Consider the following 12,694-nt stretch of genomic DNA (forward strand, 5'->3'; position numbering starts at 1 on the left):
CAACAAGGGCACACTGTCGACTCATAGCCAGCTTCTTGTCCACTGTAATCCCTAGGTCCTTTTCTGCAGAACTGCTGCCTAGCCATTCGATCCCTAGTCTGTAGCAGTACATGGGATTCTTCCGTCCTAAGTGCAGGACTCTGCACTTGTCCTTGTTGAACCTCATCAGATTTCTTTTGGCCCAATCCTACCCCTATCCTCCAGCATATTTACCACTCCTCCCAGTTTAGCGTCATCTGCAAACTTGCTGAGGGTGCAGTCCACACCATCCTCTAGATCATTAATGAAGATATTGAACAAAATCAGCTCCAGGACCGACCCTTCGGGCACTCTGCTTGATACCAGCTGCCAACTAGACATGGAGCCATTGATCACTACCCGTTGAGCCCAACGATCTAGCCAGTTTTCTATCCACCTTAAAGTCCATTCATGCAGCCCATACGTCTAACTTGCCACCAAGAATACTGTGGGAGACAGTATCAAAAGCTTTGCTGAAGTCAAGGAATAACACGCCCTCTGCTTTCCCCTCATCCACAGAGCTAGTTATCTCCTCATAGAAGGCAATTAGGTTAGTCAGGCATGATTTGCCCTTGGTGAATCCATGCTGACTGTTCCTGATCACTTTCCTCTTCTCTAAGTGCTTCAGAATTGATTCCTTGAGGACCTGCTCCATGATTTTTCCAGGGATTGAGGTGAGGCTGACTGGCCTGTAGTTCTCCGGATCCTCTTTCTTCCCTTTTTTAAAGATGGGCACTACATTAGCCTTTTCCCAGTCATCCGGGATCTCCCCCGGTCGCCATGAGTTTTCAAAGATAATGGCCAATGGCTCTGCAATCACATCTGCCAACTCCTTTAGCACCCTTGGATGCAGCACATCTGGCCCCGTGGACTTGTGCTCGTCCAGCTTTTCTAAATAGTCCTGAACCACTTCTTTCTCCACAGAGGGCTGGTCACCTCCTCCCCATGCTGTGCTGCCCAGTGCAGAAGTCTGGGATCTGACCTTGTTCGTGAAGACAGAGGCTTTTTCTACATCCTCTGTCACTAGGTTGCCTCCCTTGTTCAGTAAGGGGGCCCACACTTTCCCTGATTTTCTTCTTGTTGCTAACATACCTGAAGAAACCCTTCTTGTTACTCTTAACATCTCTTGCTTGCTGCAACTCCAAGTGTGATTTGGCCTTCCTGATTTCACTCCTGCGTGCCTGAGCAATATTTTTATACTCCTCTCTGATCATTTGTCCAAGCTTCCACTTCTTGTAAGCTTCTTTTTTGTGTTTAAGATCATCAAGGATTTCATTGTTAAGCCAAGCTGGTTGCCTGCCATGTTTACTATTCTTTCTACATACTGAGATGGTTTGTTCCTGCAACCTCAATGAAGATTCTTTAAAATACAGCCAGCTCTCCTGGACTCCTTTCCCCTTCATGTTATTCTCCCAAGGGATCCTGCCCATCAGTTCCCTCAGGGAGTCAAAATCTGCTTTTCTGAAGTCCAGGGTCCATATTCTGCTGCTCTCCTTTCTTTCTTGTGTCAGGATCCTGAACTCAACCATCTCATGGTTGCTGCCTCCCAGGTTCCCATCCACTTTTGCTTCCCCTACTAATTCCTCCCTGTTTGTGAGCAGCAGGTCTAGAAGAGCTCTGCCCCTAGTTGGTTCCTCCAGCACTTGCACCAGGAAATTGTCCCCTACACTTTTCAAAATTTCCTGGATTGTCTGTGCACCACTGTATTGCTCTCCCAGCAGATATCAGGGTGATTGAAGTCTCCCATGAGAACCAGGGCCTGTGATCTAGTAAATTCTGTTAGTTGCTGGAAGAAAGCCTCGTCCACCTCATCCCCCTGGTCTGGTGGTCTATAGCAGACTCCCACCAGGACATCACCCTTGTTGCTCCCACTTCTAAACTTAATCCAGAGACTCTCAGGTTTTTCTGCAGTTTCATACCAGAGCTCTGAGCAGTCATATTGCTCTCTTACATACAATGCAACTCCCCCACCTTTTCTGCCCTGCCTGTCCTTCCTGAACAGTTTATATCCACCCATGACAGTGCTCCAGTCATGTGAGTTATTCCACCAAGTCTCTGTTATTCCAATCACATCATAATTCCTTGACTGTGCCAGGACTTCCAGTTCTCTCCGCTTGTTTCCCAGGCTTCTTGCATTTGTGTATAGGCACTTAAGATAACTCGCTGATCATCCTGCTTTCTCAGTATGAGGCAGGAGTCCTCCCCTCTTGCACTCTCCTGCTCATGCTTCCTCCCGGTATCCCACTTCCCCACTTACCTCAGGGCTTTGGTCTCCTCCTCCCGGTGAACCTAGTTTAAAGCCCTCCTCACTAGGTTAGCCAGTCTGCTTGTGAAGATGCTCTTCCCTCTCTTCGTTAGGTGGAGCCTGTTTCTGCCTAGCACTCCTCCTTCTTGGAACACCATCCCATGGTCAAAGAATCCAAAGCCTTCTCTCTGAGACTACCTGAGTAGCCATTCGTTGACTTCCATGATTTGACGGTCTCTACCTGGGCCTTTTCCTTCCACAGGGAGGATGGATGAGAACATCACTTGCACCTCAAACTTCTTTATCCTTCTTCCCAGAGCCACGTCGTCTGCAGTGATCCGCTCAAGGTCATTCTTGGCAGTATCATTGGTGCTCACATGGAGAAGCAGGAAGGGTTAGCGAGCCGAGGGCTTAATGAGTCTCGGCGGTCTCTCTGTCACATCATGAATCCTAGCTCCTGGCAAGCAGCACACTTCTCGGTTTTCCTGGTCAGAATGGCAGATAGATGACTCAGTCCCCCTGAGGAGGGAGTCCCCAAGCACCACCACCCACCTCATTCTCTTGGGAGTGGTGGTTGGGGAACCCCCATCCCTAGGACAGTGCATCTCATGCCTTCCAATAGTGGAGTCTCATAAGAACATAAGAACATAAGAAAGGCCATACCGGGTCAGACCAAAGATCCATCTAGCCCAGTATCTGTCTACCGACAGTGGCCAATGCCAGGTGCCCCAGAGGGAGTGAACCTAACAGGCAATGATCAAGTGATCTCTCTCCTGCCATCCATCTCCATCCTCTGATGAACAGAGGCTAGGGACACCATTCTTACCCATCCTGGCTAATAGCCATTTATGGACTTAACCACCATGAATTTATCCAGTCCCCTTTTAAACATTGTTATAGTCCTTGCCTTCACAACCTCCTCAGGTAAGGAGTTCCACAAGTTGGCTGTGCGCTGCGTGAAGAAGAACTTCCTTTTATTTGTTTAAAACCTGCTGCCTATTAATTTCATTTGGTGACCCCTAGTTCTTGTAGTATGGGAATAAGTAAATAACTTTTCCTTATCCACTTTCTCAACATCACTCATGATTTTATATACCTCTATCATATCCCCCCTTAGTCTTCTCTTTTCCAAGCTGAAGAGTCCTAGCCTCTTTAATCTTTCCTCATATGGGACCCTCTCTAAACCCCTAATCATTTTAATTGCCCTTTTCTGAACCTTTTCTAGTGCTAGAATATCTTTTTTGAGGTGAGGAGACCACATCTGTACACAGTATTTGAGATGTGGGCGTACCATGGATTTATATAAGGGCAATAATATATTCTCAGTCTTATTCTCTATCCCCTTTTTAATGATTCCTAACATCCTGTTTGCTTTTTTGACCGCCTCTGCACACTGCGTGGACATCTTTAGAGAAATATCCACGATGACGCCAAGATCTTTTCCCTGACTCGTTGTAGCTAAATTAGCTCCTTTTGCTCCCTTCCCTCAGATGTATCATCTGTTCCACTCTCCGCATGAGTACCTGTGGAGAGAACATGAAAATGGTTGCTCATCTGTATCTGCATTGCTGGTACATGGCTGCTCCTCTTTCTTCTTCTGGAGGTCACATGCTACCAAATTTCTTCACCGTCCTTCTGTCCCCGCTGCGCAGCCTGCTCTGATTCTTCAGAATGTTGTGCCCGTAGAAGCATATCCTCACGTCTGTCCAGGAAATCTTCATTTTCTCTTATGCAATGCGGGGTCAATACTTGTTTCTGCAGACCTTGAACCTTTTCTTCCAATATGGAGACCAGCTTGCACTTTGTACAGACAAAGTCACTTCTGTCCTGTGGAAGAAAGACAAACATGGCACATCCGGTGCAGGTCACAACAGCTGATAACTCACCATCCGTATTACCGTCCTTCTAAGGGCCTCCTCAGCTGTTGCAGTAACTATTCAGAGAAGCCTACAAAATGAAAGCCTCAGTGGGCTCTCCCCAGGTGACCTCCCAGTCAAACTCCCTCTGTTCGCTGCTCAGCTGGTTTGCAGCTGACTGCCTTTTTATAACAGTCAGGCCCACTCAAGGGCCACCTGGAACAAAGCACTCCCAATTCACACTTTTCAAACTATCAGGCACACGGTCAAACTGACAAACTGTCCCTGCAACAGACACTCAGATACTCACCAACACAGCCCCCCAATGCAGCACTTAGCGTACTCTTCTCTGACAGATCCCAGTCAAATTCCCTCTGTTAGCCTCTCCACTGTTCGCTGCTCAGCTGCATCCAATACTTCAGGTTGATTTATGATATTGCATCCAATAGTTCAGGTTGATTTACTATATCTCTATTACAAATGTATAGACGTACAGCATATAAAATAGAAGAAAAATGTAAACGAGGAAGTTACTTCACAACTTAGCAAGTGTTTGTGCTTAAGCCTAGCAAGTTAGCTGTAGTAGTTACCCAGCCTATGTGAAACACAGAAACAGCATCTGCTTTTTCATAGGTTTTTTAAGGCTTAAGCCTAAATTATGCCAGGGATTCTGGCCTATGTGTGGATGTCTATGACATCGGACATGCATCCGACGAAGTGAGTATTCACCCACGAAAGCTCATGCTCCAATACGTCTGTTAGTCTGTTAGTGTATAGACTGGGCATTTCTCCATCCACCCTATGTAGGGATATTCAACCTGGATAAAATTCACCTCCAGGCAGAGCGCTTGTAAAAGGCTCCATGTCCCACTTGAATCCTCCTATTAAGTGCATCGTGCACAGACGTGAAGTTCACCCACAATGAGTCTTTCCAGCAATATACTACTTCATAGAGATAATCTCATAGTCTGGAAGTGACTATTCCTAGAAGGTTATATTTTAAAACAGCATGGACTGATCCTTTTTGAAATTGCTACTTATTATTTGTATTAAAGTAGTGCATAGAGGCCCCATTGAACTGGGCCCTCGAACAAGCATGTAGTCAGAGATAGCTCCTGCTCCAAAACACTTACAACATGACTGGAAGAGCCATATCAAGAAAGCATCCTCAGTTTCCCTTTTACAGGAGGGGAACCAAGGCAAACACAGGTTAAGTGACTTGCCCAAGGTCACACAGGAGAGCCAGTCCAGGACCTCAACCACAGACTGAATGTCCTCTCAGACTGCTTGCCAAGCTCATGTATTTGTCAGCTAGCTGCCATAGCACCTAAAACATCATGTGTCAAATATACAAAGTCAATATCCTTAAATCAACAAATTGTACCTGTTTTTACTATTCATTCACTAGTCCATTTGTAACAAGCTTAATTCAAGTCTAATAAGTTCTCAAGCACCATTTTTTACTTTGTCTAGGTGTATATTTCGATTATTATTGATGGAAATATTTTGTCTTCAGTTTGTGTACAGCGAAATGAGTTACCGACAAAAATCGAATCCTACTTATGGGTGTTGTAGCTACATCATGGGAAAATGGAGAATTTGTTATTTTTTATTTTTATAAAATAAAGGTCCATTCATTTTTTGTTATGGCATATTATACCTTTGTTATTTTATCAGTGCTGTGTGAGCCAAAGCTCAGTGACTTATGGGCCAAATTGGATGAGCATGGATGGCTCTTATTTACTTCAATTGTGAAATGTGTGTGCTTACCCAATGGCAGAATTTGATCCTTTATAGCTGTGTTTTCCTGAGAGTATTATAAAATATGATAGGCGTGTCTCATTCATAGATTGTCTGGAATATAGCTTTATGTTACACCCAACCCCAGGACCTATCAGGCTAAAATGCAAATGTGTACAATCTACAGAGTATTGCTAAAGCTCAAGCTCAGAAATGTTTTACCAGCTACAGGGTGTGCTGTGCCTGCTTGGCGGGTTGGGGGAATTTTAAACAAGAGACAATTATCCTAATTCTTTAAAAGTATTGCTTACAATCAATTATATCTGTAACCTATGCTCAAGCTGGCATTTGGTCAAAGCCATACTTTCCGGCATGTTACTGAGATGGTTCTTTTGGCTGAGTGTTAGACACCTCTCCTGCCATGCAGAACATCTATTAACAAAAATAAAATATAATAACATAGAGACATAATAGGCCTAGGGGCACAGCATGCTCATCTACTTTGAAAAGCATCCATGTAAAAATGGCACCCTTCCTAGTCAACAGATCTGCCCGTGTGTGTATTCAGAGCCACAGCTACCTATTTTATTGACAAAAATAAGTTATTTTTCTACCTTTTACTCTTTTTAGCACTGCAGGGCAAACACAGCTAGGAGACAGTGAGCTAGAGTCTATACCAGTTTGTGCAGCATCAATAGAATTATTTACTGAGCTCTAATCCATTGCACTTATGCAAACGCACTGAGGGCAATGGTTCTTTATACATCACCAAGCACCTAAGTTGCCCTGCAGACCTTCTGTTACAGGTGTAAGGCTTAACTAGCAAAGAGCCCACATTGATTCTCAGCTCCTAGGTTGAGTCCGCAGGGCTGGCAGCTAGTATAAACACCTTACTTGTAAACTTGAGCACGGGCTATATGGAAATCCATGTGAGACACTAAGTGCAGATGCCCACAATGCCATTTTCACAGACTCAGAGAAGAACTGCAGTTCCAGGGCTGAAGAAGCAGCTTCATCATTGAATGGCTTTGCAGAGCGCCACAGAATAATCCTAACCGCATCTGAATGGGGTGAGGAGGGGTGGATCCATAGCTCTGTCCCACCTACGTGCTGGCCAACAGAGCTGATTGGTCACAGTGGAGGAGAGGAGAACTATTCTGGAGTCATGAAGATATTGCCTCATGCAGCTCGTGTTCTTGTGTTAGCAGGTTTCCAGGTTGAGTCTCTTGGGCACCAGGCAATGGGAAAGTGGCTCTTCTGCTCCCCCTTCCCATCTGTCTTCTGTCAGAGACTGGCCTCTCCTCTTCAGCTCTCCTCCCTTTTTGTCTCCCAGCCACCAGTCTATTCCCCTGTCTCCTTCTCCTGCTGAATCCTGGAAAGTGCAGGAAATTGAAAGGGTATTTTTCCTTGTGATTCTCCCCTATCTTGTGCTTTGTTACATTCATTTAACGTCGTGGAATGTGAGTGCACACAGTGCATGTCAAATGCTACCAACTCAAAATGGCAGGTGTAAATGACTACACAAGGTGCAAGCAATGAAAGATCAAAGCCTTCTGTCTCCTATTCCTCGTCTAATCAGTGCTGGGAATGACCTCAGGATGGCTTTTCACCTCCCCCTTCCCCTTGCTCAGGATTTGGGGGAAGAATGAAGCTCAGAGCAGCTCCTACACAACTGACTGCTTAGTTTGCTCAGTGCTTCCTGTGTTGAATCAGGGCATTCTGGGAAAAGATCTTTGGACCAGCCTCTGCCTTGCAAAAAAGTACCTCAGAGCCATAGTTTCAGGATTACTACTTTGTACAGCAATGTGATTAAAAGCTTTGAATACCCAGAGTAGTTTTAATAAACCAGCCATTTATAAATAATGGGTTGGCCAGTATATCATGCAGTCGGAAAATGTGACAAAGTATTTATAATCTATATAATCATTTCTAAACTATCTTTAACATTGAATTATGCAGCATATACATGACTAAACATTAGGAGGTACAAAACAAGGCAATGCAATAAAATTATGGGACTTCTAATGCATTATTAGACTAAAAATACACCTTGTAAAGTGCCAGAGCACTTTTGCTCATGAGTCTTCTTAATAATCAAAAAACACTTTTGGCCCAATCCTGCACAGATTCAAATGAGGGGGGAAATTCACCTAGGTGCTGAGGGCCAGCACAATGCCCGTGAATCTCTTAAAATCTGCTTAAACTCTCAAAATGAGGACTAAGGCACACCTAGCACTTGCACTAGTCCCTTTGCACAGGGGTCATCTGCACCCCGTGAGAGAGCAATGCAAGTGCTGCTGGACGTGATTCTTTGCCATTCCCCATTTAATGAAGTGAAGAAAGTTGAGGGGAGCTGGTGCTGCTGGCTGGTGATCTCCCAAGAGCCTGGTGCCTAGCTGATGTCATGAGGCACTGAGCAGCTGGCTGTAAGAGGCTCCTTTTGGTTAAAAAAATCACTGGAAGCATTTTTTGTGACTGTGGCTGGCCCTTAATATTGGGCCAGATTGCGGCCGTGGGATTGGCTCTTAAAAAAAGGGGAGGTGTGTAAGATGAACCAGAACTGGTTGGAAAAATTCTGATGAAACTCTTGTTTCGATGGAATTTACCCATTTGGCAAAATCAGAAACTTTTGCAATGTTGTGAAGTTCTAACAGAACCCAGGTAGTAAATGGCCAACTCACATGCTTAGCTCCTTGGCAGCCTGGGCTTCCCGGATCTGCAGACTGCCCTGGAGGAGGGTGGAGGAGACCCCCAGAGTTTCCCTGGTCCCTGGCTCTGAGTTAGCCAGCAAGGCAGTTTGTCCAAAGCTGGGACTCCATTCCCTTTCCCAAAACATTGTGGAATTTTCGGTTTTCACTCCTAATCTCAATGAAGCCAAATTTCAAAATATTGAAATCCTCTGCAAATAGAATCACCTTTGGCCACAGAGCTCTAAGAGGCAACACCCCAGAAATAACACCAGCAGACACTGTTCCTCGGACGCTTCCCTCTGAGGGTACGTCTACACTGCAAATTAAAACCTGCAGTGCTGAGTCTCAAAGCCCATGTGAAGTGACTCAGGCTCTAGGGGCTTGGGCTGCAGGGCTAAAAATACCAGTGTAGACATTCCTGTAGCGGGTATAAGGCTTGCAAATCTGTGTAGCCATTACAGGAGCCATCAAGGCTTCTTATTCCTGCACCTGCCACTTCACTGTGCACCTGCCTCTGGACCTCAGTAATTAATAATAATGATCACTGGAAGTGTAGCTAATGGGAAACTTTAAGCTTTAAGACCAGCTTCTGAAAAATGCATCCTTGAAAGTCAATCTGAGTTAATCTTTGAACAAATTTGAGTTTCCTCAGTGTTACTCCTAGACCCGTAATGAGCTGTTCACCAGAAGCCTGAACTCAACTAAGTGAGCATGCTTGTTCCTCACCATTGGGTGAGGGCAAAGGAAGTTGTTGAGGGCTGGAATGAAAGAACCACCATTGAAATGGGGCAGGGGTCCTGGATGGGGAGCTAGCTTTCTGATTGTTTATATGAGATGCATTCACTGGAGACAGCCGGAATGGGAGCTGTGTTTTGCTTCTGGGAGTAGGGAGAAAAAAGGATGAGCAGGATGTGTAGTTTTAAATCATTTTGTTAATTGGGGCTCTGAAGCTGTAAGGGGTGGGGAATGGGCATGTAAAACAGAATTTTGTGTCTAAATTAGTGTATTAATAGGGGATCAGCATGGAATAATGCAGCTGGGCCATGGAAGGCCAAAGGGAGAACAGTGTTTTTTTGGAGGATCAATTTATAGCATGCCTGTTTCAGAGTTCCTTTGATTGAGACCAGTAAGGAGGACATTTTTAAGACACAGCAAGTCAAAGCTGCTCTTAGGGTTAAGATGAACTTTTTGGTGCTTTAAGATCTGTTAAAATAAAACGGCCATCTTGCTCTGGGGAGGGGGGGAATTTTTTGCAGGAAGTGGGTTTTTATTTCCTTTACATCCTCTTCCTCTCAGTATTGATATACCATCATATGATTTGTTACATTTGTCTCTTCATTCTGGAAATCTCCATCCCCTTTGATGGCAAAAGCTGTCACGGTCTCACATCCAGAGGTATAGCATGGCAAATGAACTCTCAATCCCCAAAGCAGATGAAAATGGGCATGTGTCACTAAGAGGAAATTTAGTAGAAATGATAACATTTTGCAAAAATGAAAAAAATTACATTTACTGTACATGGGAAGAGTAAAACAAAACAACCCACATCTCTTTTATTGCTCTTGCAGTTGCATATGGAAGAGCTGACATTTTCACAATAGTATACAATATAATTCTTTTGACAGCAGTTTGTTTTCCTTTTAAATGCAATTTGTTTTGTATTTCTAAGAAATATACCAATATTTCTGTCAAAGCCTTTGCATGGCCATTAGAACAATACCAAAGTTTATTTTTATGTCTTTTCAGAATTGTTATACTCCGCCGTTCAGAGTTACCTTGTTTCTTTAAGGAAACTATTAAACGTACTGCCTAATAGTATCTGGCAGTTTCTATTTTGCAATAATACAATAAAATAACAACAACAACACAAATAATAAATAATAATAAAACATGGAAAAATATATACAAAGTGTCTCAAACATCTTTTATGGTTGAGAATATACAAGACGGGATTTTTTTTCCATTCAAGAAAACATATCTGAGTAATGTCCCTGTTTAAGACAGCAAGGTTCAGTGTGTTAAATATAAGATTTCCCAAACCCAGTCTCAGCAGAACATAAAAGGATGATGCATGCAGCAAAAAATTCAGTTACCTTCACTTTAGTGTAGTTTTTCATCTGTGGATTAAGTTGTCTTCCCGACTGTTTTGCTATTTGATGTGACTGGCATGCTGATGAAACCTATTTTTGGGTTACAGTGCATGAAACTTTTGGCTGCTGACATGGAGCTTTTCTGTCTGATGCCACAATCTCAGCTAAAATAACAAAGAGGTTTAGTAATACACTGGGTCAGTCATATCAGGGATCGCAGGGTAAAATTCACCCCGGTCTGTAGAGAGCCAGCAAGGCCTATGTAACAATTCATAGTTTCAAAGATTGTAAGGCCAGAGGTGACCAGTGTGATCACACAGCCTGACCTCCTGCATAACACAGCCTATAGAATTTCACCCAGTTGTTCCAGCATCAAGGCCAATAACGTGTGGTGGGGCTTAAGCAGGGTTTAGGCCTTGTTTTGGCACTCTGTGCAGGTGAGAAACTCCCCTGCCCCCTGAACTCAGACCCAAGGCCTATGGGTAAATCCAGTCACTGAGAAGGCTCATCTTTCAATTTTTCTTCATTGGGAAGGAAATTCCACTCTTCAGATATGCTGCTTCTACTCAAAAAATGTTGTGTTCCTTTTCATCAATGTAAATCACAAATCCAAGATGGTAAAACATTTTGACCAAGGTTATGGAATAATTTATTTCTGTAAAACAAATTAACCCCCCCATCAAAATCAAGCTTTTTTCCTCAATTTTTTCTCTCCTTCCCAACCCCCACATTGGGGCTTTCTCCTGCAATTTTTAACGTCAATGTCCAAGCTGCAAGCTCACTATTGATGGTGAACTTTACGTAAGAAGATAAGATTGGCTATACTGGGTCATATCAATGCTCCATCTAGCCCACTATCCTGCCTTCTGACAGTGGCCAGTGCCAAATGCTTCAGAGGGAATGAACAGAACTGTGAAATTTATTGAGTGATCTATCGAGGGTGGGATAGCTCAGTGGTTTGAGCATTGGCCTGCTAAACCCAGGGTTGTAAGGTTAATCCTTAAAGAGGGGGCTTTTGGGGATTGGTCCTGCTTTGAGCATTGGGTTGGACTAGATGACTTCCTGAAGTCCCTTCGAACCCTGAGATTCTATCTAGTCACAGCTTCTGGCAATCAGATGAATAGGAACACCCAGAGTGTGGGGCTGTGTCCCTGACCATCTTGACTAATGGACATTAATGGACCTAGTCTCCATGAACTTATCTAATTCCCTTTTTTCCACCCAGTTATACTTTTGGCCTTCACAACATCCCTGGCAATGAGTTCCACAGATTGACTGGGAGTTGGATGAAGAAATACTTCCTTATGTTTGCTTTAAACCAGCTGCCTATTAATTTCATTGGGTGACCCCTGGTTTTTGTGTTATGTGAATGGACAAATAACACTTCCCTTATTCTCTTTCTCCACAGCATTTTATAGACCTCTTTAATATCTCCACTTAGTCATCACTTTTCTAAGATGAACAGTCCCAGTCGTTTTAATTTCTCCTCATACACAAGCTGTTCCATCCCCCTAATCATTTTTGTTGCCCTTGTGTGTACCTTTTCCAATTCTAATATATCTTTTTAAAGATGAGGTGACCAAAACTGCAGAGTATTCAAGGTGTGGGCATAGCATGGATTTAGACAGTGTCATTATGATATTTTCGATCTTATCATCTATCCCTTCTCCAACGGTTCCTAATATTCTCTTAGGTTTCTTGGCTGCCGCTGCACATTGAACTGATGTTTTCAGAGAACCCTACACAATGACTCCAAGATCTCTTTCTTGAGTGGCAGCAGCTAATTTAGACTCCATGTCTCTTTAGACTCTTCATTTATAGTAAGGCCCTCATGTTAAGGAGTATCCAGGACAAGATCTGGCCATGCATTAAAATGGTATGCTCTGCTCCACTTCCATGGAATAATGATGGGATTGTGGAGCAGTAGGGTCTAGCTTGGCAGAAGACTCAGAAGCATGGTGTGCTCAGAGTGATACAACAGATTTTAAATAATGTTGTGTAATCTCCTCTTGCCACATAAAGAGATGATCCTTCAGAAATGGTACCATTAAGAAA

The sequence above is a fragment of the Mauremys reevesii genome, linkage group 7 (assembly GCF_016161935.1).
Source record: "Mauremys reevesii isolate NIE-2019 linkage group 7, ASM1616193v1, whole genome shotgun sequence".
NCBI lineage: Eukaryota > Metazoa > Chordata > Testudines > Geoemydidae > Mauremys > Mauremys reevesii.